Raw genomic sequence first — 23,716 nt, forward strand, 5'->3', positions numbered from 1 at the left:
AAGAAGTCATTTTCTTCAGAGAGCTTTTGTACCTCCTTTTCCATTTGGCCAATTCAGATTTTCAAGGCATTCTTTTTCTCCTTGCCTTTTTCTACCTCTTTTACCATTTGGCCTAGGTAGTTTCTTAAAGCGTTATTTCTTCAGTATTTTTTTGTATCTCCTTTACTAAGCTGTTGACTTTTTTCATGCTTTTCTTGCATCCCTCTCATTTCTCTTTCAATTTTTCCCTCTACCTCTCTTACTTAGTTTCAAAATCCTTTCTGAGATTTCTATGGCCTGAGGCCAAATCATATTTTTCTTGGAAGCTTTAGATATAGGATCTTTGACTTTGTTATCTTCTTCTCAGCATGGATTTTTATCTTCTTTGTCACCACAGAAATTTTCTATGGTCAGAATGTTTTTTGTTTGCTCATTCTCCCAGCCTATTTCTTGACTTTTAACTCTTCGTTAAAGTGCTTCCAGGGTGGAGGACATAGTGTCCCAAGCTTTAGGGGGTTTGTGCAGATGTTTTCAGAAATACTTCTAGGGATTTGTAAGTTTTTAGTTCCTTCAAGGTAGTATGATTTAAGGAGAGGTATGTTTACTACTCTCCTGGCCTGTGTTCTGGTCTGCAAGCAACCACAGGCCTGCTTTTCTGCCCTGGAACTATGAACAGAATCCCAGTCCACTGTGGCTACAAGCTCCAGTGTGCTTGTGCTCCTTCCTGGCCTGGGACCACCACCCAAGACTGTGACCCAGATGGAAGTATGGACAAAACAACAGAGTCCTGCCTCAGTGCTAGCAAAGAGATCCCTGTAATCTCTTTCCGGCCAATTGTTCAACCCTCTTACTGTCTGTGGGTTGAGTTCCAGAAGTAGTTGCTGCAGCTGCTGATTCAGAGGCTCCCAAGGCCTGTTCCTTGTTTGTTGGGTCTGGGTCTACACTGGTGCAGCCTGCACTGGACCCCATTCCACTCTCACCCCTGTACAACAGACCTTTCCTGCTGATCTTCTAAGTTCTCTTTGGCTGGAAATTTTTTTCTCCCTGTCTTTTTGTGGGTTCTGCTCCTCCAATAATTGTCTTATGGTATTATTTGAAGGTATTTGGAGGGGTCTTGGGGAAAGCTCTGGCAAGTCACTGCCTTTCCTCTGCCATCTTGGCTCTACCTTTCTTCTTTTTAAAATGGCTAATGTGGGGCAGCTAGGTGGCGCAGTGGATAGAGCACCGGCCCTGGAGTCAGGAGTATCTGAGTTCAAATCCGGCCTCAGACACTTAACACTTACTAGCTGTGTGACCCTGGGCAAGTCACTTAACCCCAATTGCCTCACTAAAAAAAAAAAATGGCTAATGTGGGTATTTGTTTTGTGTGACCATACATATTTGTAACAAGTTTTGTTTTTCTAGCTTCCTCAAAAGGTAAAGAGGAGGAGAGTGGAAAGGAAAGAATTCATAATTGAAAATAAGCTATAACTGAATTTTAAAAGTGCATTTTTGAAATTTTGGCCTCTACTTGCCAGTGTGGATGAACCAACCAAACTTCTTTGAGTGAATACATCTCTTCTAGGATATGCAGTGTTTTGGGGCTTGATAAATCAATATCATCCATAAACAGGATCATCTGGAGGACCTCATTATTCACAGGGAATCTCTCCTCAACCCAGACACTGTGGATGTTCTCCTCCATCAGAGTAATGAATATTTCTGGTAAGCATACATCTCTCTGTTTTCTGCTTCTCCTGATATCTATTATCAGTGTTGTTTCCTCTGTTGCATCTTCAGGGGAATCTTTATATGTGGATGGGAGATACGAAATTAAATGTTCTTCATAATGAACAAACAATAAGTACATGAAATTTTGTATTTCCTACATCTTTCATTCAACTGTGAGATGATAAACATGGGGTCCATTATTCAATATTCTTGCAAATCCTGTTTGTTTCTTACTAATGCTCTCATTGAGAATGCTCTGAATTTGTGTACAGATGACACTATAAAGATTTTATATAAATGGTGTGAGAATCAGAGCTCTGCTCTGAGGAGAAAGCATGTGACTTGGCATCTGGAAGTTATGTCTATAGAATCGCCTGTAGTCATGTCAATCAAAGCTACCAGCCAATTAGCTTAGAGCTGTGTGTGTGTGGACAGCCCTTCTTCCTGTTTCAGAGATGGCTTCTGGGAGAAACCGTTGAGGATTGGCCTCTTTTCATCTGGGAAATTAGCATATCATCAGATGGAGAACAGGGTGGGGGGCCTCTTAGTCATTGGGACACCAGCTTGGTGGTGAGATATTTCACGTGGGCTGTCAGGAAAGGAAATTGCTTTCTTTCTCTCTGGCTATACCAAATTAGATCTGAGCTAGGATTTCCATGCTATAAGGAATCTGTTCTCAATCTTTTTCTCTCTTCACTAACTTATAATATATATTTTAATAAATCTTTAAAAGCCTAAACTCTTGCTGAATTTATCAGTGATTTTTAGCTAGCTTTTCCCCCCAAGACTGGGGGGGGGCAGATTAGAGCCCACAATTTAAATTTTAAACAACACAATGGAAAAGTAGCAATAGATATCAGCAGCGGGGCAGCTAGGTGGTGCAGTAGATAGAGTACTGGCCCTGGATTCAGGAAGACCTGAGTTCAAATCTGGCCTCAGACATTTGACACTTACTAGCTGTGTGACCCTGGGCAAGTCACTTAACCCCAATTGTCTCACCAAAAAAACCAAAAAAAATAGATATCAGCAGGTCTCTTGGTCATCCTGTGTGTGTGTGTGTGTGTGTGTGTGTGTGTGTGTGTGTAGGGGTTGGGGGGAGCATTAATAAGACTTGAGTTTTTTATCTACACCTTTGGTATCCCTTTCTCCTTCAGATATCTTGTTTATCAATCCCTCAACATCCTGGCAATTAGATCACCTCCAGTATGTATGTATACTTGCTTCAATCTGGCCACTTTACCCATCTTTGCTCTCTTTAGTTCCTTTTCTATGATCTATATAAGCACTTCAGGAATTAGGATGTTTGGGGGGTATGGTGGTTCCATTATCCATGGAGAAAACTTTTTTTCATCATTCTCTTAATTTATTAGCTCTTCTTTTGCACAAAATTCTAATTCTAACTAATGTCCTTTGAACTTACAACAGATTATAAGTTTAATGTAACAATGACAACAACTACCAGGACAACAATAACAAATATAAACAAACAAAACTATGATGAGGTGGAGTTATATTGTTCTCATAAATATGGCTACTCTAAAAAAGGAAATTATAGCAGAAAGACTGACTAAGAAGGAAGAAAAAGGATATTGTTACAACAACCAGGACTCAAAAATCAGAGCAAATGGGACCATTTAACATAATTGCCAGATGCCTTATCTCAATAGGTTTTGAGGTTTCCATTTTACTACAACACAATACATTAATTTGTGTGTACAAAAATGATTTTAAGTTTTTAAGAAAAAAACAGATTATGCTCAAGATAGATGTATTTCAGAAGACAGACTTATATGATGTATTTAATTTAGTTTGATTATTTTTACATAACTTTTTTTTACTTCTTAGTTCCTGTTTTTATTTTTTTAATTATAAAGTATTTTTATTATTTTCCAGTTGCATGTAGAGATAGTTTTCAACATTTGTTTTCAAAAGATTTCCAGTTTCAAATTTTTCTCCCTCCCTCCCCTCCTTCCCTCCTCCCCAAGACAGCAAATAATCTGGTATAGGTTATATATGTACAATCATATTAAACGTATTTCTGCATTAGTCTTACTGTGTAAGAAGAATCAGAGCAAAAAGGAAAAACCTAAATAAATGAATAAATAAATAAAATTAAATTAAAAAAAGGAAAAACCTCAAAAAAGAAAAACAGCACCAAAACCAAAAGAAATAGTATAGTTCAATCTGCATCAATATTCCACAGTTCTTTTTTTCTGGATTTGGAGAGCATTTTCCATCATGAGTCATTTGGAAATATCTTGTACTGTTGTATTGCTGAGAAGAATCAAGTCTATCATAGTTGATCAACACATAATGTTCATGATACTGTGTACAATGTTCTCCTGGTTCTGTTCATCTCACTCATCATCAATTCATGCAAGTCCTTCCAGGTTTCTCTGAAATCTGCCTGTTCATCGTTTCTTACAGCACAATAGTATTCTATCACATCATATACCACAACTTGCTCAGCCATTCCCCAATTGATGGGAAACCCCTCAATTTCCAACTCCTTGCCACCACAAAAAGAGCAGTTATAAGTATTTTTGTACATGTGGGTCCTTTTCCCTTTTCTATGATCTCTTTGGGGAAAAGACCTAACAGTGGTATTGCTGGGTCAAAGGATATGCACAGTTTTATAGCCCTTTGGGCATAATTCCAAATTGCTCCATGGAGTAAACTTTTGAAATTATTTCTGCAAATATTTCCATCTTTTTTTTTTGCAGTTCTCTTTCCATTTTCATACTTGAATGCTCTTGGGATGACTTTGCTTAGTTGAGTATCTTGCCAAGCTTTTTAAAATTGGCTTTACTCTCCATTACTAATCTCTGTTTTATAAAATGATATTCTTCCAGGGGAAGAGAATAAGGAGGGAAGGGTGAAAAAAGGGAGTGCAGAGTAGGGGAAGGGACAGTCAGAAGTAAAACATTTTTTAGGAGGAATAGGTTAAAAGAAGATAGAAAATAGAGTAAATATCATGGGAAGGGAATAGGATGGAGGTAAATAGTTATGCTGATTGATTATAATGGCAAAATGTATGGTACCTACTTTGCTGGGCTTTTATCAAGAAAATTCTGTCAAGTTTAAGGTACTATATACAGGTTATGATGAACAGGATACTATCAGAAAAAAACCTGGAAAGGCCTACATGAACTGAAGTAGAGTGAAATGTACCGTATACAAAATAACAGCAATGGTGTAAGATGATCTGCTGGGAAGCATGTAGTTATTTTCAGCAAGGCAATGATCCAATATAAACCTGAAGGACTTATGAAAATTGCAACCCATCTACAGAGAAAGAACTGATAGTATCTGAAAATAGATGGAAACACATTTTTTAAAAAATTTTTTTCCTCTTTGACAATTCCCTAATCTGAAGTTTGGTTTTTTTTTTTTTTACTGTTTTCTCTCACAACCTAGCTAATGTGGGAATGTTTTCCATGACTACTCATGTATAACTTATTTTGAATTGCTTGAATTCTTATGGGTGGAGGGTGGGAAGGGAGGGAGGAAGAGAAGTTGGAACACAAAGTTTTAAAAAAATTGATGTCAAGATTTGTTTTTACATATATTTTAGAAAATAAAATTATATTCAGTTCAAAAAAAAAAGAAATGATGAGCAGGCAGATCTCAGAAAAACCTGGAAAGACTTAAGTGGAGTGATTCTGAGTGAAGTGAACAGAACCAGGAGAACATCATACACAATAATAGCAACATTGTGCAATGATCAACTGTGATAGACTTAGCTCTTCTCAGAAATACAGCAGTACAAGACAATTTCAAAGGATTCATAATGGAAAATGGTCTCCACATCCAGAAAAAAAGAACTGTGGAATCTGAATGCAGATTGAACAATACTGTTTCTACTTTTTGGCTGGTTTTTTTTTAAGGTTTTCCCCCATGTTCTGATTCTTCTTTCACAAGATGACTAATGCAGAAATATTTAATGTGACTGTACATATATAACCTATATAAGATTTCTTTCTGTTTTGGGGAGGGAGGAGGGAAGGGAGGGACGGAGAAAAGTTTGGAGCTAGAGATCTTATGAAAACAGGTGTTGGAAACTGTCTTTGCATGTGGTTGGAAAATAATAAAGTACATTTATGATTTAAAAAAACCAAACAACAACAACAAAAAGATGATATTATTACTTCTAATCTTCCATTATCTGCTTTTGTATAAGATTTTACAAACAAGCTTTTATTTTAACATAGTATCACCTTTAGCAGTCTTCTCACTCTTTGGCAAGTAAGTCTAATGATTGCTAACTAAAGCACTTTCTAGGTTCTTTGTTGTGGCAATTAATTTACATTAGTTTCTATTCATTCATTTATTTACTTTTGCTAGGCATTGAGGGTTAAGTGACTTGCCCAGGGTCACACAGCTAGTAAGTGTCAAGTGTCTGAGGCCGAATTTGAACTCAGGTACTCCTGAATCCAGGGCTGGTGCAGTGCAATCCACTGCAGTGCCACCTAGCTGCCCCCTTACATTAGTTACAAATTATTTTAACAAGTAATTTATGAGTAGAATTATTATATTCATTGTTGATGTTTTTCTGTTTCCAATTTGCCATCTTTTATTTTCAATATTTTATCCTTCCTTTTTCTTATTTTGAATTCTGATTTTTACTCTCAGTTCATGATCTGACTGCACAAATAGTTGGCTCAGGGATAACTCCCATGTCAATAAGTCTAATTAATTTTGTCCTTTTTGATATTATTCAGTGCATGTCATGTCTAGTGCAACTAATTTTTTTTAAGTGTTCATGATACAGAGATGTGCGGCTTTTGTATAATCTACAAGTCTTTGGCCTTTCTCGTTTCTTTCTCCTGAATCATACTTTCCCTATGCATTTCTCCCCATGTACACTTCTTCCCATCTTTTCACTGAACTCACCAAGTGTTAGCATGTCTGTTGATAGGATTTGGAGGAAGAGTCTTATCAAGATCTGCAGAGAACATCTCTGATACTTTGTCCTCAGCAACCAAAGCTGGTAAGTATGCAATGATTTTAATGGTCTTTTTGCAAATGTTTACAATTAGTACAGCAATATGTGATGAACAGATGTCCCATTAAATAATGTTTCTTATAGCTTTGGGGAATATGTTACAAGCCACTCCATCAACTTGCTTCCTGATCTTGCTTTGAAAGTCATTCTTCCACTTAGCTGCAACTTCCTTCTTTCTTCTGGTTTCATTGATAGCAAAGATATCACGATTGAACAGACTAAGCTTCTCTAGAAATATATCCATGTGATGGTCACTGAACAAAGAGCTCATATTCAAAGTACAAACAGTACAAAGTACAAACTGAAATTTGTAGACAGTCAATATAAAAGCAGTAGGATTCTAGGCACTCTTTGCCTTCCTTCCCACTATTTTACAGATGTAAAGGGCTTGGCACTCTGCCTGGCACATAGTAGGCACTTAATAAATGCTTGTTCTTCCTTCCATCCTCTTTCACCACTACTCTGTGATCATCATTGCAGAACTGGTGGTTGCCATAGTTGAAAAAATTTCAGCAGGTGGCCAGCCTCCTAGCAATGCCTCTCTCTGTGATTTACTAGCTTGGTCCTCAGAAAACAGATTCATTCTGTTAACAGGGCCACACTTGAAACTTTACCAGTATGCCTGAGCTTGTGCTCCATTGGCAGAGCCTTCAAAACCCAAGGTCACGTCCCTATCACACTAGGGCATCAGAGTAGGACTTTGCGGACGGTTAATTATTTTTAGAAATTTTAAAATCTGTATCTCATTTATTTTTACATGTACATAATACGTCAGTCCAGGAGTATAGATTAATAATTCATAAATGTGCACATATTGGGGATATGTTCAAAATTTTTATTGATAGGATTGTATGATCAAAAACATTTGGAAACCATTGATATAAAGGATGGCTTGAAGGGGAGAGTCTGGAAGCAAGGAAATCAGTTAGCAGATTATTGCACTCATCTAGGTGGGAGGAGATGAAAGCCTGAATTAACATAGACCATGTGGGAGTGAAGAAAAAAGAGTGATTGTGAGAGATACTATGAAGGTAAGATCCTAGTAACTGATTGGATATGGGCTTGTAAGGGGGCAGGGAAGGGAAGAAAATCTCCGAGATTGTGAACTTGGGTAACAAGGGACAATGTGGACAAGGAACTTTGGGGAGGAATGGATTTGAAGGGAAATATGAGTTCCATTTTAAAAGATGTTGAGTTGGAAATGTACCTGGGAAGAAGATATCTACCTGTAATATCGTACTATATGTTTGGATTCAGGAGAGAGATTAAGGTTGGACACATAGATTTGGGAGTCAGTTGCAGAGATATAATAATTATAACAATAATGAGGAGGATGATAATAACTCCCATGGGCACTAATGAAATTACCAAGGAAGAGAGTAGAGAAGAAAGAAAAGGGCCCAGGATATAACCTTCAGGGATACCCATATTTAGTGGGCAAGAATACAATCCAGCAAAAGACACTGAGAAGCAGCAATGAGCCAACGTAGCAGAATCAAATAAGAAAAGCAGTACAGAAGTCAAGAGAGGAGACTGTGTCCAAGGGATTGGTTAATAAGATCAAAAACTGAGAATAGCTTTTGGAGCTAAAAATCTGTTTTAATTCCCTAGATTTTTACATAATAGATTTTTATTGGCAACACTAGATGTGAATATTATTTCCCTATCTTTATTAATTTTATTCACAAAAGCTTTTAATCCTTTTTACCTTTTCTAATCTTCACTAGCATTTACTTAATTAAGAATTCTGCCTCTAGTCATGCTTGTGAAGGGTACTTGATCTCATTCTTTTCTAATTATTTTTTATATGACTTACTGTATTTAGGTCCTGTTTCCATATGAAGCTTATCATAGCTTATGGTTTAAAACCTATGTTTTTCCAAACTTCTTTTTAATTTCACCTGAAATTCTTGTAAACAGGCAGTCCTTCCCCAAGTAAATTATATTTAGGGGTTTATCCAATCTATTGCCAAGGCCTGTTGATTTTAGCTTTGTAAACTCTCTTGCATATGTCTCACTCTCTCAACACTGCCAACACCCGGACCTGTTGGTTGGTCTCCCTGCCACAAGCCTCTCCCTACTCCAATCCATCCTCCATTCAGCTGTCATAGAAATTTTCTTATAGCAGGTCTAACCCTCTCACCTACTATTCTGTAAACTCCAGTGGCTCCCTATCACCTTCAGAATCAGATAGAAAATCCTCTGTTTGGCATCCAAAGCCCTTCATAACCTGACCTTTCTTCCACCTTACCTCACATACTCTACCATCCAGTGATGTGGCCTCCTGGCTCCTCCACAACCAGCCACTTCATCTCTTGGCTCTGGGCATTTTCTCATGCTGTTCCTAGAACACTCTTCCTCCTTCTGGTTTCCTTCCAGTCTTAGGTAAAATCCTACCTTTTATAGGAAGCCTTTCCCCATCCCTCCTAATTCTTGGTGCCTTCCCTCTGTTATCTCCAGTGTATCCTATACATGTCCTGTTTGCACATGTCATTTCTAAAATGGGAATCAAATAATAGTGAGAAGAGCTATCTTGCTTTACCCCTACACTGACTCAGAAAGAGTCAAGCATTTGTCCACTGCAACAATGTCAGTTTTTAGGATTTTTGTTTTGTTTTGTTTTCAGTTTTTACTTTTTAGAAATATACTTTTTATTATATAAAAAATTACTCCTCGGGGCAGCTAGGTGGCACAGTGGATAGAGCACCGGCCCTAGATTCAGGAAGACCTGAGTTCAAATGGGGCCTCAGACACTTAACACTAGCTGTGTGACCCTAGGCAAGTCACTTAACCCCAATTGCCTCACAAACAAACAAAAATTACTCCTCTACGCCTATGCATAGGCATATGAAACAACTGAAACAAAATATTATAAGTTTACTTTGAAATGAAAAAGTTCTACTTTGTATCTGTTTTCTTTGCCTTATGGATTAAAAAAAAATGCAGTCAACTGACATAGTTTGGTCCTTTGAGGTTTTCTTAAAATTGAGTCCTAATGTTAAATGTTTTATTTTATCAACGTGTTTTTTCTGCATCTACTGTAAAAATATGGTATTTAAAAAAACATATTAATTATGTTGACTCCCTAACACTGAAACATCTTTTCATTCCTTGGGTAAATCCAAGTTTGCCACAATGAATAATATGTTGGACAGACATTATCTTCTTGACCACTTGTTCACTCTCCAAATACCTGTCTTCAGTCCTTCCCCCCTCCCCCGTCCGTCCCCCTCCCGTGATAGCATTGGGGGGGGGGGGTCTCGGGAGGATGCGGGGCCATAACCACCAACAAGAGCCTCCCTCCCATGAGGTCTACCAGAGGCTGGTAACAACAATATTGGGGAAGAAACCCCAGGCGCGAACCCTTGGCTTCCTCACCAGACAAGAGCCAGGCTCTTCCTTGCTTAGACCTGGCCTGGGTCTTCAACCTTGCCCCCTCCTCAGGTTCCTGCTGTCAGCAAACTTCTCCTTCTGCGCAGGCGCCCTGAGACAAGCCTGGCCAAGGGAGGCTGCGGAGTCTGCGCAAGCCCGGGCGTTTTGGGGGCTAGCACGTGCCTCTCCCGCTAGGCCGACCTAGGGTTTGCTTGCGTCTGCGCCGGTCTGTCTGCTGCCAACTTATGCACGCATGCGTTCTGAGACAATCCTGGCAAAGCCTGAGGAGGCTTCGGGGAGCCAGTTTGGCCAGGAGTGGTTGGGACCAGCACGTGCCTCCCCGACCAGGCCTTGCGCCTGCGCAGGCAGAAAAGGCGGGAGGTGTCAGTCTGGGTCCCCCCCAAGAGGGAGGAGAGGGTGGAAAGGAGGCTAGGCTGTGAAGGGCGTGGAGAGAGCTCACCAGGGTTTCGTGTTTCTTCCCTCAGGAGGTTTCGAGCCAGGAAGGGGGAAGGTGGTGTGGGATACCCACGTGGGAATGAATCTCGTGGGGCTGCCAGATCGGGGATGGGGGAGCAGGTTGTGAGGGTTGGGGCAGGCCGAGGGAGGGAGGGGTGTCTAGGGTGTGTGGCTGCAGCCGGCAATGGGGCAGAGAACGGGTGTACCCCGCCCCAGGAAGGCTCCCCCTCCTCCCCTCGGCCTCCCTCCAAGCCCCCTTCTCTTCCTCCCTCCCTCCCTCCCACCCGAGACCTTTCCTGGTCCCTTCCCTAAAATGGCTTTGCGTGGGCTTTGTGTGTCTGTTTGTGTACAGGCACATGCTATTTCCCCAATAGAAAGTGACTTCCCTGAAACTGGAGGCGGTTTCATTTTTGCTTTTTCTCTTTGTTTGTCCGTGGTCCTGGCAACCCTTTTCTTATTCCCCTAATGCAGGGGGCCCTATTGCAATCCTCAGGGGGGCTGTTCTGACCCTTCTCTTCTCTCCTTGAGGCCCCCCCCCCCATACCATTCCCTTCCCCTGCCTTCTCAGCCAAGAATCTCTTCCTGTTTTGTTCCTCTTTTACTGAAACAAGGGTGGGGATGGGGGGGGGGCTTCATCTCAAAATAGCATCATGGGGTTGAGAACTGGGGGCTTCTCCCCCAGGGATCTGGAGTGGGAGAAAGCGCCACAATCATGGCTGCCTGAGTACAGATACTGTGGAAGGGCCTCACTGTAAAGCAGGCTGAACTTCAGGGATGGTTCATAGACATCTGCCCCTCCCAGAGGGGAGCATATTTCTATAGTAGGGTGGGGGTATCCATAGAATTTGGGGAGACCTAGAAGATATTGGTGGAGCACTGGCCTTTGTGGAATCACGCTAGGGTGTAGGTAGACTTCCAGTAATTACGAGATCACCATAGGTCAAGGGAAGGTCCTTCAGGTCATTTTGGGGGTCCCATTGAAGTTGTGGTGAGTGGCTGGGATCATTTTCAGTAGTTCTCCATGGAGAAGCAGTCCTAGGTTTCTCCATGGGAGCCATGGGCCTTAAAGGTCATTATTGGGCAGTTAGCTCTTAGGGTGTGAGATGCCATTAATAATTATGGATGTGTATTAAAGGGCATGGAGACCCTGAAGTTTTTATGGTCTCACCCTGTCAAGAATGGGGGAATCACAAGGAATCATGGGGTTTCCCTAGAGTCTGGGGGGCTCCTAGCTTTTGTGGGATTGCCACATGATAGCTGGACAAGTCCTTGTGGGGTGAATCCCAGAGTGTATGGGGGACATTGTTTTCATGGGGTGGCTTCACAGTGAGGTAGTTGTGTTACTCTGGAGTAGATGGGCCATAGTTCATTTTGTGGTTACCCTAATAGATTGGAAGGGAAAAATCAATGTTGATTCAGGCTTATCCCAAGTGGGATGTTGGTAGAACAAGTTGTGAGGTCTCCTCATGAGGGTGATTTGGGGATTACTCCCCAAGATTGCTGGTGGAGTGTTCTGGGTGAAGGGGACCAACTTGCTGTAGGATTTTCCTAAAGGAATAATGGGAGGGGGGCAGCTAGGTTGCGCAGTGGATAGAGCACCAGCCCTGGAGTCAGGAGGACCTGAGTTCGAATCCAGCCTCAGACACTTGACACTTACTAGCTGTGTGACCCTGGGCAAGTCACTTAACCCCAATTGCCTCACGAAAAAAAAAATCAAAAGGAATAATGGGAGGGGCTGCAACTTGTGTGGTTAACCGAAGGCCATAAAGGACCACAATTTACTTTTTTTTTTTGACAAATTAAAAAAAAAAAAACTTTGTGTTCCAAATTCTCTTCCTCCCTCCCTCCCCCGCAACAAGAACTCAAGCAATTCAATATAAGCTATACATGAGTAGTCATACCAAACATTTCCACATTAGCCAGGTTGTGAAAGAAAACAGACAAAAACAAAACTTCAGATAAAAGAACTAACAAAAAAAATGCTTCAATCTGTATTCAAACACCATCCACAATTTACTTTTTTTCTGTTATTACAGAATTTGGAAGTTAGAAGGGACCTTCACAGTTTATCTTGTCAAACCCATCCCTAGAAGGAATCCTCAACATAATATACCTGACAAGTGGTTTGTCCAGCCTCTACTTGGACACCTTTGGTGGGGGGAATAGCTCAGAATCCCTGAAGTATTGAGGCCCACAGCTCTCTTGGAGTGACCCTATTGGGAATGAGGCACATGTTTTTGTGAAGTCACCCTCAGGTTGGATGGGGCACAGAAGGATGGGGTGGCCCACAAGGGCTCTGGATGGGCTACATTTCATTTGTGTTTGAAGACACAAAGAGAAACCATTCTGTGAGTATGATAAGACTTGCTCTGATTGGCCCTGGAGGGCAGAACTAAGAGCAGTAGGTGGAGGCTATAAAGAGGAAAATTTAGGTTTGACATAAAGAAAAACTTCTTCCAAATGGGAATGGGTTACCCCTCACTGGGAGTCTTCAGGCAAAAACTGCATTCTTTATTGGGTGTGTAGTAGAGGGGATTCTCATTTGGGCCAGTTTGGGCTAGATGACCTCTGACAGCATTAGTATAGAGTAACATCAAATTCCATAGAGAAATAGCAAAAATGTAAAGGTTGCAAATCAATATGACTGGAAGGATGGTAGGACTGGAATAGATCCCTCAGCAGTCAAGGGAAAGTTCAGAAAAGGAAGGCGGAGGGTTGTGAGGAGGATTTGGGACACGTTGAGTTTGAAAGGTCTCTGGGTCATACAGCTTGAAAAGCCCAGGGGAGAGAGGCAGATCTGTGAGTCATGGAGATGAGAGTTAAATCTATGGAAGCCCACTGGCTCGAAATAACTGAGAGAAAGTGTATGGAGGGAGAAAAGAGAGGGCCTGGGCCGGAACTGTGGGGAACATACTTATTTAGGATGGATGCTATGAATGATGAGCCAGCAAAAGGGATAGAGGAGAAGGTAGAGAGACAGGAGGAGAACCCAGAGAAGACATTTTTAGGTGGGGAGGGTGGTGAACAGTGTCAGGTGCATCAGCTAGATCAATAAGGATGACGACTGAGAAATGAGCTCAGTTTGAAACACATTGAGTTTGAGGTGCCTACAGGACATTGAAGTCTAGGAGTCTAGCAGTCAACAAACATTTATTAATTGTTTATTTAAAGGGGCAGCTAGGTGGCACAGTGGATAGAGCACCAGCCCTGGAGTCAGGGGTACCTGAGTTCAAATCTGGCCTCAGACACTTAACACTTACTAGCTGTGTGACCCTGGGCAAGTCACTTAACCCCAATTGCCTCACTAAAAAAAAAATTTTTTTTTAATGTTTATTTAAAAGGTGTCCAGCACTTTGCTAAGTGCTGGGGATACAGATACAAATAAAAAGAAAGGCAGCCCCCTTAAAGAACTTATGATTTAATGGGGGAAGACACCTCAACACACAGAAGAAAGCTGAAAAGGTGTGTAGGGGGAAGGGATGGAGGGGGAGAAGATGCCAGTGAATTGGGCCCCTCCTTAAATAGAGGCCCTGAAGCCCACGGGCCTGCCATCCAGTCCCAGAGGGTCCAGTCAGAGGGGCAAAGGGCACTGATAAGATGTGAACATGGGCAGATTTAATCTTGCAAAATAATGAGATTTACCAATAATGAGTTTCCTGAGGAAGGAAGGCATGATGGAGAAATTTCAAGAAGGCCAAAAGCAAGGTGGGAAATGGGGAGAACGCTATGCTGGGCCCCCTCAAGTGAAAGCCCACCATTCCTGTGGTGTCAGCTGCTTTGGTCCATTAGCCAGGATTTCTAATCCTTTTTAATTGATTAAGAAACTTCACACCTCCTTAAGGAAGCAGGAAGTATAAATCTTCACTCTGGTTAATAAACATCTGAAAAGGGCACACCCTTTAGAAGGGCCACTTCAGAATCCTACTATCAGGCAGGGTTGGAAGGAGTCAGTGAAGGGATCTGCTAAACACCTCTTCCTGCTTCCCTCGCCCCAATCCAGGAGGGCCATCCTGGCAGAGGGACATCCCAGGGTCAGAAGACCAAGGGGCTGGTGGAGATTCCAAGGCAAGAAAGCCCCAGGCAAAGTGGGAACTTCCAGGATGAGACAGCAGCTGAGGCCTGGTTCAAAGTCCAGAAAGTCAGGAGCAGAGATAGAAGGCTCTTAGTAACATAATATTTTCTCATGGTTCTCTTCCTCCTTGTCTAACTTTTCCTTAGCCTACTTTGCTAGCTCATTGTGCATATCATGTCCTCTAATTATAAGTATGGAGCAGCTAGGTTTTCAGTGGATAGAACACTGGGCTTGGAATCAGGAAGACTCATCTTCCTGAGTTCCAATCCGGCCTCAAACACTTCCTAGCTGTGTGACCCTGGGCAAGTCACTTCACCTAGTTTGCCTTGGTTTCCCCATCTGTAATGAGCTGGAGAAGGAAATAGCAAACCATGCCAGTATCTCTGCCAAGGAAACCTCATATGGAGTCATGAAGAGTCAGACGTGACTGAAAAACAATTGTAAATGTTTGCCAAGGTTCTGTTTTAGCCCTTCTTATCTTCTCTTTCTATATTCTTTTGGTGACCTTATCAGCTTCCATATATCTCCATACCCATATCCAGTTTTCACCCTGGAAATCCTGGAGACGCCTCCAACTCAACATGTCCAAAACACAATTCATTATCTTTCCCCCAAAACCCATCCCTCTTCTAGCCTTTCCTATTTGTAAGGCACTACCATTCTTCCAGGCTCCCATGCTTGTAACCTTGACTTTCTCCTCAACTTATTCTTTCTTGCTCCATATATCCAGTCAGTTAACAAATCTTTCCACTTCTACCACCACAATCTCATCTTATCTCCTTTTCCTTCTCCTCCCTCTCCTCCTCCTGCTCCTTCTTCCTCTTTCTCTCTCCCTCTCCCTTTCCTTCTCTCTCCCCTCTTCTCTCTACTCACATACTCACCACCTTAGTCAGGCCCTCACCACATCTTGCCTAGATTTTTTACAGCAACTTCCCAATTAATCTCCCTGCTACAAGTCTTTCCATATGCCAGACCATCATCCACACTGCTGCCAAAGTGACTTTCCTTACCTGCAGCTCTGAGTGTGTTACAGTACATTGCAGTACACTGCAATGGCTCCCCGTTGACTCTAGGATGCAATCTGAATTCCTTTTCAGCTTTAAAATCCCTTCACAGCCTGGCCCCACCTCTCCTTCCAGTCTCCTCATAGGGACTAATACTGCTGCATTATGCAATCTGACCATGCTGGCCGCCTCTCTGCTCCTCATCTGGGACCCTCCATCCCCTAGCTCTGTCTGTACTTTTGCACTGGCCAGCCCTCATGCTCGGAAAACACTCCCTCCTGTCAGCTCCACCTCCTAGAAACTTCTCTCCCTTCAAGTTGCAGCTCCAGGACCCTGTTCTAAGTAAAATCTTTCCTAATCTCAACTGCTCGTGCCGCTTCTTTGTAGTCGTTTTCCTATTTGCTCTGTAAATGCTTATATGGGGACCTCTCGTTCCCTCCATGAGAAAGCTAGCTCCTTGAGCTTGCTTCATTCTTTTTATTTGTATCCCCGTCACCTAGCGCATTGTAGGCACTTAATTAGCCTTTACTGATTGATTGATTGATTCTTTTTTTCACTGTTGACTGCTGGCTGCTGGCTGGGGATTGGCCTAAATTGCTGAACTGGATGGTTTTAAGAGTCATCCAGGGTTTACCTAATTAATGTTCATCCTCCCTTTCTTTGGTCCCATTGTTCCTCTTCCCTTTCTAATGAACTCAAGGGACTTGTTCGTTATAAAGGGATCTCCCTGAAGATTTTTCAGTTAAATACTTCATTATGTGCTGCTTTTCTGTGATGAAATCCTGGGCTTTCAGAAGTCAGACTCTCTTACACTTAGGTGTACAACCTAGATTAGGGCTTCTTAACATTTTTCCATTTGTGACCCCTTTTTGCCCAAGAAATTTTTCCTCAACCCTGGGTGTATAGGTATATAAAATAGCTATACATAACCTTTTACTGGTGCCAAATATTTTACAACCCCCACATTCAGTTACATGACCCCATATGGGGTTGCAACCAACAGTTTAAGAAGCTTTGATCTAGATAGATAGCTAAGAGAGAAGATAGATAGGTTGATATATAGATAGGTATATAGAGAAGATGGCTGGCTGGCTGGACAGATGAGATGGATAGATGGATAAGATAGGTAGGTAGGTAGATAGATAGATAGATAGATAGATAGATAGATAGATAGATAGATAGATAGATAGGTAGATAGGTAGATAGGTAGATAGATAGATAGATATAGGTGTGGATGAGGGCTGTTCTCATCTGTAACATCTGTAACATAGGCACTGGTGATGGGTATGAATTAAGGGGAGTCCCTCACCCATGATAAGGAGATTACATAGTTCCATTGCCTCTACCAATATCTACAAGTGGAAGCCCTATCATGGAGCCCAGTGGTGCAGCCCTCTTTCCTAGGCCCAGGCTGACTGACCAGGCACATTCTACTACATTTAGGAGCATTGGATTCCCATTGGGTTAGGAATCTCTCTGCTGACCATCCCTCCTGCTTATCACCTTGAACTGGATTAGAAATACTGTGTTGGAGTGATGCCCAAGGTTTGTGATTGGAAGAAGCCGTGAGGGTAGGAGAGGAGGCAATCATCATTCTGTTGCTACCCTGTGCTTCCTGCTGAGGCTGGATGGGTCTTCTGCTTTTCCCAGACTGCACATTCCTCACCATTCCTGTTGGCACCACTCAGCAAATGACCAACTACTAGTTTCTTTAGGTAACAGTGGGAACAAATGGTTGCAAAGGAAGAAGAGGAAACAAAGGAGGGATGGGAAGAGGACCCTCCTTACTGTCTCCCCAGACAGCATGAACTATCCTAGGGCAACAGTACACCCCTGTTCTCAGTGGCCCAGCACCCACTGTCTCAGTCTAGGGCTTGGGGTGGGGGTCAAACCTGAAAACACAATACCAGAATACCTCAGCACGCAGCCACGTGGTCCTAAGAGGGAAGGCACCTCTGAACCCTGGCTCTTGCCCTGGCTTCTCCCCTTCCACTGTTTTTCTCCCAGAATCTCCACAAAGCTGTATTAGAAACTCCAGTTTCACAACATCATTAGCTGATAGATTCTGAGGTAACATTATTTCTATTCTCCATGGTGAGAGTGATAGATATGTCTGTCCCAAAAGAATGTAAGCTTCTTGAAGGCAGTGACTGTTTGATTTTTGCCTTTGTATCCTCAGGGGCTGGCACATAATAGATGCTTAATTGTTGCTTGTCCTTCTCTCAGAGGACCATGACATCAGGGTGATATCATGACTTGCAGTGAATTGGATTTAAGTGAGGGAGGGCTGTGCAAAGTCACAAGCTTCACTCTCTCCTCCAGAGTCATCTGGGTCCAATGGCAAGATAGACATCAGGATGACTGGAGATGGCCCCAGATGTTTTGGGGGTTTTTTGTTGTTGTTGTTGTTTTTGTTTTGTGGGGCAGTGAGGGTTAAGTGACTTGCCCAGGGTCACACGCTACTGTTTGAGGTGAAATTTGAACTCAGGTCTTCCTGACTGTAGGGCCAGTGTTCTACCCACTGGGCCGCCTAGCTGCCGAGATGCTTAATAAGGGCTTGTTGATCGATGAATTTCCCACCAAGGGCCACAGGCCTTACTCCAGTTTTACATAACAAAGTAGTTAAGGGCCTAGTTCCCTATTCAGGCTCTTGTTTCTCAGGCCCTTTCAGAGTCCAGGTGACATCCTGACTGTCAGATTATTTGGCAATAAAATGCCCTGTGCCCTACTCTCATTTCACTCACTTCCCAACGCCCAGGCGCCCCACTGATGTCAGGTTTTCTGCCATCTAGTACTTGGTTCTCTCACCACCTTCCATCAGTTCTAGCACTCCAATCACCCAGACATCCTGTTCCCACCATCCTTTCACTTTCATACTCGAGGACTAAGTATTCTTGTATGTATCCCCAGGCTCCCACAGCGTGGGGTAAGTGACCCAGCTTCCTGGCTTCCTTGTTATGAGGAGCGGTGATTCACTAGAAGGCACTAGGTGCAGGGGGGGACAGAACAGGTAGATCTCTTTGGGGTCAGAGCTGGATGGATGGGCTACATAAGAACCAGAGTTAAAAACAAAACTTACTCCATCTCTGAGTACTACTCTTAGCCTGTGGAAATCATGGAATTTGTGTGTGTGTGTGTGTGTAGCTATATGTGTATGTTGAGGGGGAGGGCATTTTAAGGAATTCATTGGTATCTTTTACCCTTTCTTGCTAATCAGTCTTTTCCTAGGATTCAGGTATCTTTATTTCAAGGTCTCTTGGCAAGCCAAAACCTAATGTTTTGGCTTCTACCAGTTCCAGAAACCATAGGTCTTTCTTTCTGGCTTCTCAGACCCCATGTATCTGGCTCTTCTACCTGATACCCTTGCCTCTTCCACCCCCTCAACCTCAACTTCCTTTCTTTTCTTAGAACCAAAGCTTACATCTGAACCACACACCACATGAATCACATTTTCCATCCTCCTTCCACTCCCCAGTAGAAAAAAGACTGATTAGTTTTCAGGAGTTGGGACTATTTGTGTATGAGACAATACAGTGCAATGGATAGAACTTTCTTGTCCTCTGTGCTGTCTCTACTCCTTAAAATTCCTCACTAGTTGGTCTCTCTTCTGGTTGCAGAAAAAAGAGGTGTCACTATTCCTCATAGATGCAATCCTTCTACCATTAATCCCATTCCCTCCAATCTTCTCCAGGACCTTGTTCTAGCTACCATTCTCTCACTTTCACACATCTCCAATCTTTCCATCTGCCTACCAATGTTGTTGAATTTCTCTAGTCCTAAAAATTCCTTCCCTCGACCCTTCTGAATTCTCTTACTCCAGTCCTTCCCCATATTACCAAACTTCTTGAAAAAAATATCTCTGTCCCATTTCATCACTTCCTCAACCACTTGCAATCTACCTTCCGCCTCATCCTCCTACTAAAACTGTTGTCTCAGGGGTTACCCAAAATCTAATTGCCAAATTCCTGACTTTTAAAAAAAATCGTGAACATCTTTGATCTCTCTGCAGTATTTAACACAGCAAGTTAACCACCTTCCTTCCCACTTGGCTGCTGAGATGCCATGTGGCATTGATTCTCCCTCCTTTCTAATCTCTCCTTTGTCTACTTCACTGACTTCCAGTCATCTCACAATAGACTCTTAACTGATTTCTCTGTTTCTCTGATGTCTCTGTATCTCCATTCTCTAGTTCATCTTCCAAATAGTTGCCAAAATGATACTTTTGAAATACAAATATGATCATATCACCTGCCTGCTTCTCTTCTCACTGCCACCTCCCATACACATGCTCAGAAATCTTTACCGGCCCTTTACTACTTCTCAGATGTGTAATCTGTGGTCTAGGGTCTACCTAAGACTTTGAGGTCACATTAACTAGGTCCAATCTTGTGTGCTAACCTCAGAAGGTCATTATCTCTCTGGTCCATTGCCTCACTAAGTTTACCCTGGTAAAATCTCCAAGTATAGTTCATGTCTAGGTTTGCACAAATATAGGCAATAGAGTTCCTAGTTCCTATATAAACACTCTAGGTAATAAATGTATATTGTGCATAGGACAGCCTTTATTTTACCCCCACAAAAAGTGCAGAAGATACATAAGACTTCCTGGAAGCACTAAACAGATATGGATAACATATAATCAAAAGACAAGGAGTCCATAAGCAGATACCCAAAGCAGAGAAAGTCCTCATATTAGTTTTCCCCAAAAGAAACAATACTTAGGTTTACATTGGGGAACCTGTCACATTCTTGTGGATCACACAGTGTCTCACATAGTTCCTCCCAGAGTTGGAGTGCTACCTTGTCATTTGAATTCCTCCTTAGAAGGCACACCCTTTGAGATCTCCTACGTAAATGAGCAACTCTTTTCCCATCAGACCAGCATTGTTAAAATAATTCACTCTAATAGTGTAAGGTTCACATCCCTTGTTTCCCCAAGGCCTACTTTTAAATTCTCACTACTCCTTTAAATTCAGAGACAACATAAAGATTCTTTCCTTTTTCTCAGATGCATATTGCTGAGGTAATCCCCTTTTTTCTCTATAAGATCTGGTCAAATTTAGAATTATTGTTGAGACAACTCCTAAGTTTGGATATGACCAAGAAATCTCTCTTCTCTGTCTAGAAAACTAGACTCTGGACCCATTCTTCCTAGAAAATTTCCCTTCTCTGACAAGAAAATTGACTTCCAGCATCCTTGACCTTGAGATTACTCACAAGGTACTGCCTCCCAAAGACAGATGTTACTAAGGCAATCTCCCTTCTTTAGTTAAAAGACTGGATTCCGGGATTGTACAGCCTCAAAAATAGAAGTCCTCCTTTAGACAGGAGGTTTGGGTTCAGAAATATGCTCTATGAACTCTCTGGTTGAGCTGAATGGGCAAATTCATGTTTACTTCCTCAGGAACTCCCTCATTTCCCCAGCTGCTGTTATCTCTTGAGCTGGGAAAATCCATTCCAAGTTACCAGGCTCTGACCTATATGCCCTGAAAGCTGAGTATGAGTACCTGTCACTTTGTCTCCAAGATATTCCTCATCAGTTCCCATTACCATGTGTCTGGCTCTTTTTAAAAATAATATTTTTCCCAATTGAATATAAAAACAATTTTTTTTTAGTGAGGCTATTGGGGTTAAGTGACTTGCCCAGGGTCACACAGCTAGTAAGTGTTAAGTGTCTGAGGCTGGATTTGAACTCAGGTACTCCTGATTCCAGGGCTGGTGCTCTATCCACTGTGTCACCTAGCTGCCCCTAAAAACAATTTTTAACATTCATTTTTTAAAATTTTGAGTTCCAAATTTTCCCCTTCCCCTTTCCTGAGACAGTAAGCAATTTGATAGAGGTTATACATATGCAATCATGAAAAACATTTCCATAATAGTCATGTTGTAAAAGAAAACACAGACCCCAAAAAACTCCCCACAAAAAAAAAGTGAAAAAGAATATGCTTCAATCTGCATTCAGATTCCATCAGTTCTTTCTGTGGAGGTAAATAGTATTTTTCATCATGAGTCCTTTGGAACTATCTTGAATCTTTGTATTGCTTAGAATAACTAAGCCATTAAAATTTGATCACATGGGGCAGCTAGGTGGCGCAGTGGATAGAGCACCGGCCCTGGATTCAGGAAGACCTGAGTTCAAATCCTACCTCAGACACTTAACACTTACTAGCTGTGTGACTTTGGGCAAGTCACTTAACCCCAATTGCCTCACAAAAAAAAATATTTGATCACACAATGTTACTATTACTGTGTACAATGTTCTCCTGGCTCCACTCCCTTCACTCTGCATCAGTTCATGTAAGTCATCCCAGGTTTTTCTAAAATCATCATTTCATATAACACAATAGTATCTTATTATAATTTTATACCACAGTTTGTTCAGCTATTCCCCAATTGATGGACCATCCCCTCAATCTCCAATTTTTTGGCACTGTAGAGTTGCCATAAATATTTTGTACAAATAGGCCCTTTTCCTTTTTCCATTTTTTAATTTCTATCTTTATCTCTTTGATATACAGATCTAGTAGTGGTATTTCTGGGTCAAAGGGTATGTAGTTTTATAGCCTGTGAGATTTAAAATTAGATATTAGATCATAAATCTCCCCTACTTAACCTTTCCCTTAATTTATCTCCCAGACTAGTAAATGGGAGAAGCTTTTGGTTTTCTAGATAGACCTTTTATTGTTATGGTAGTCACAAGGTAATGTTGATTAGAAGGATAGGAAAGTAGAAACACAATACAAATCGTCTTAAGTCTAAGCTTAGTCTATATTCCTTATAAAAACTCACCAAAACTGAAGGCTACCTTTGGGGAGAGAGAGACCATCTGTGCAGCGCAGTCAGGAGACCAGCAGAGCAGGAAAAAGCCCCACTTCCGTTCTCTCCACCCCAGAAGTCGAGTGCGTAGCAGGCAGTCTGACGTGCGCAGCAGGCGGACTGTTGGTCTCCTCCCCAAAAGGGTGGTCCTTCAAAAACTGGCATCTTTCAGTTATCCTAACTGACTGTTAAAAAACTTTCATATATTTTTTTTACAAGCCCTTTGAGCATGGTTCCAAATTGCTCCTCAGAATGGTTGAATCAATTCACAGCTTCACCAATAGTACATTAATGTACCAATTTTTTCACATCTGACATTTGTCATTTTCCTTTTCTGTCATGTTAGCCAATCTGATAGGTGTGAATTGGTACCTCAGAGTTGTTTTAATTTGCATTTTTCTAATCAATAGTGATTTACAGCATTTTTTTATAACTATAGATAACTTATATTTCTTCTGAAAAGTGCCTATTAATATTCTTTGTCCATTTCTCAATTGTGGAATGACTTGTATTCTTATAATTTTGACTCAGTTCTCTAGAAATTTGAGAAATGATGCCTTTATCAGAGACACTTGCTATAAAAAGTTTTCCCAGCTTTCTGCTTCCCTTTTTTTTTTTTTGGTGGGGCAATGAGGGTTAAGTGATTGGCCCAGGGCCACACAGCTAGTGTCAAGTGTCTGAGGCTGATTTTGAACTCAGGTCCTCCTGAATCCAGGGTTAGTGCTTTATCCACTGCACCACCTAGCTGCCCCCTCCATTTCCCTTCTAATCTTGGCTGCATTGATTTTGTTTGTGCAAAAACTTTTAAATTTAATGTAATCAGGGGCAGCTTATCTGGCATGGCTAAGCCACCTTTCTTCCCATTTTCCCCCATTAATCTCCTTGATACTCTTTTTTTGTGTGTGTGAGGCAATTGGAGTTAAGTGACTTGCCCAGGGTCACACAGCTAGTAAATGTCAAGGTCGTATTTGAACTCAAGTCCTCCTGAATCCAGGGCCGGCCCTTGATACTCTTGACCTTTTGTTTTTCCAAATGAATTTTGTTACAATTTTTTCTCGTTCTATAAAGTAATGTGTCTGGCTCTTAATAAATGCTTGCTGACTGCTAGGAGCAGACTGTGTCCATGAACACAAATTGGCTCTGCTTCCCTCTGAGTAGGGAAGACAGAAAACACAGCACAAAAGCAATTAGACTTGGCTGTTGGCAGGTACACCTACCAGAGGCAGGAATCCAGTTCTCTACCACTGGGTAGATAATGATGGATATATCTTCTTTGTTTATCTTTCATTCTGACTCAGATTC

Source organism: Dromiciops gliroides, chromosome 3 (genome assembly GCF_019393635.1).
Source record: "Dromiciops gliroides isolate mDroGli1 chromosome 3, mDroGli1.pri, whole genome shotgun sequence".
Taxonomy (NCBI): domain Eukaryota; kingdom Metazoa; phylum Chordata; class Mammalia; order Microbiotheria; family Microbiotheriidae; genus Dromiciops; species Dromiciops gliroides.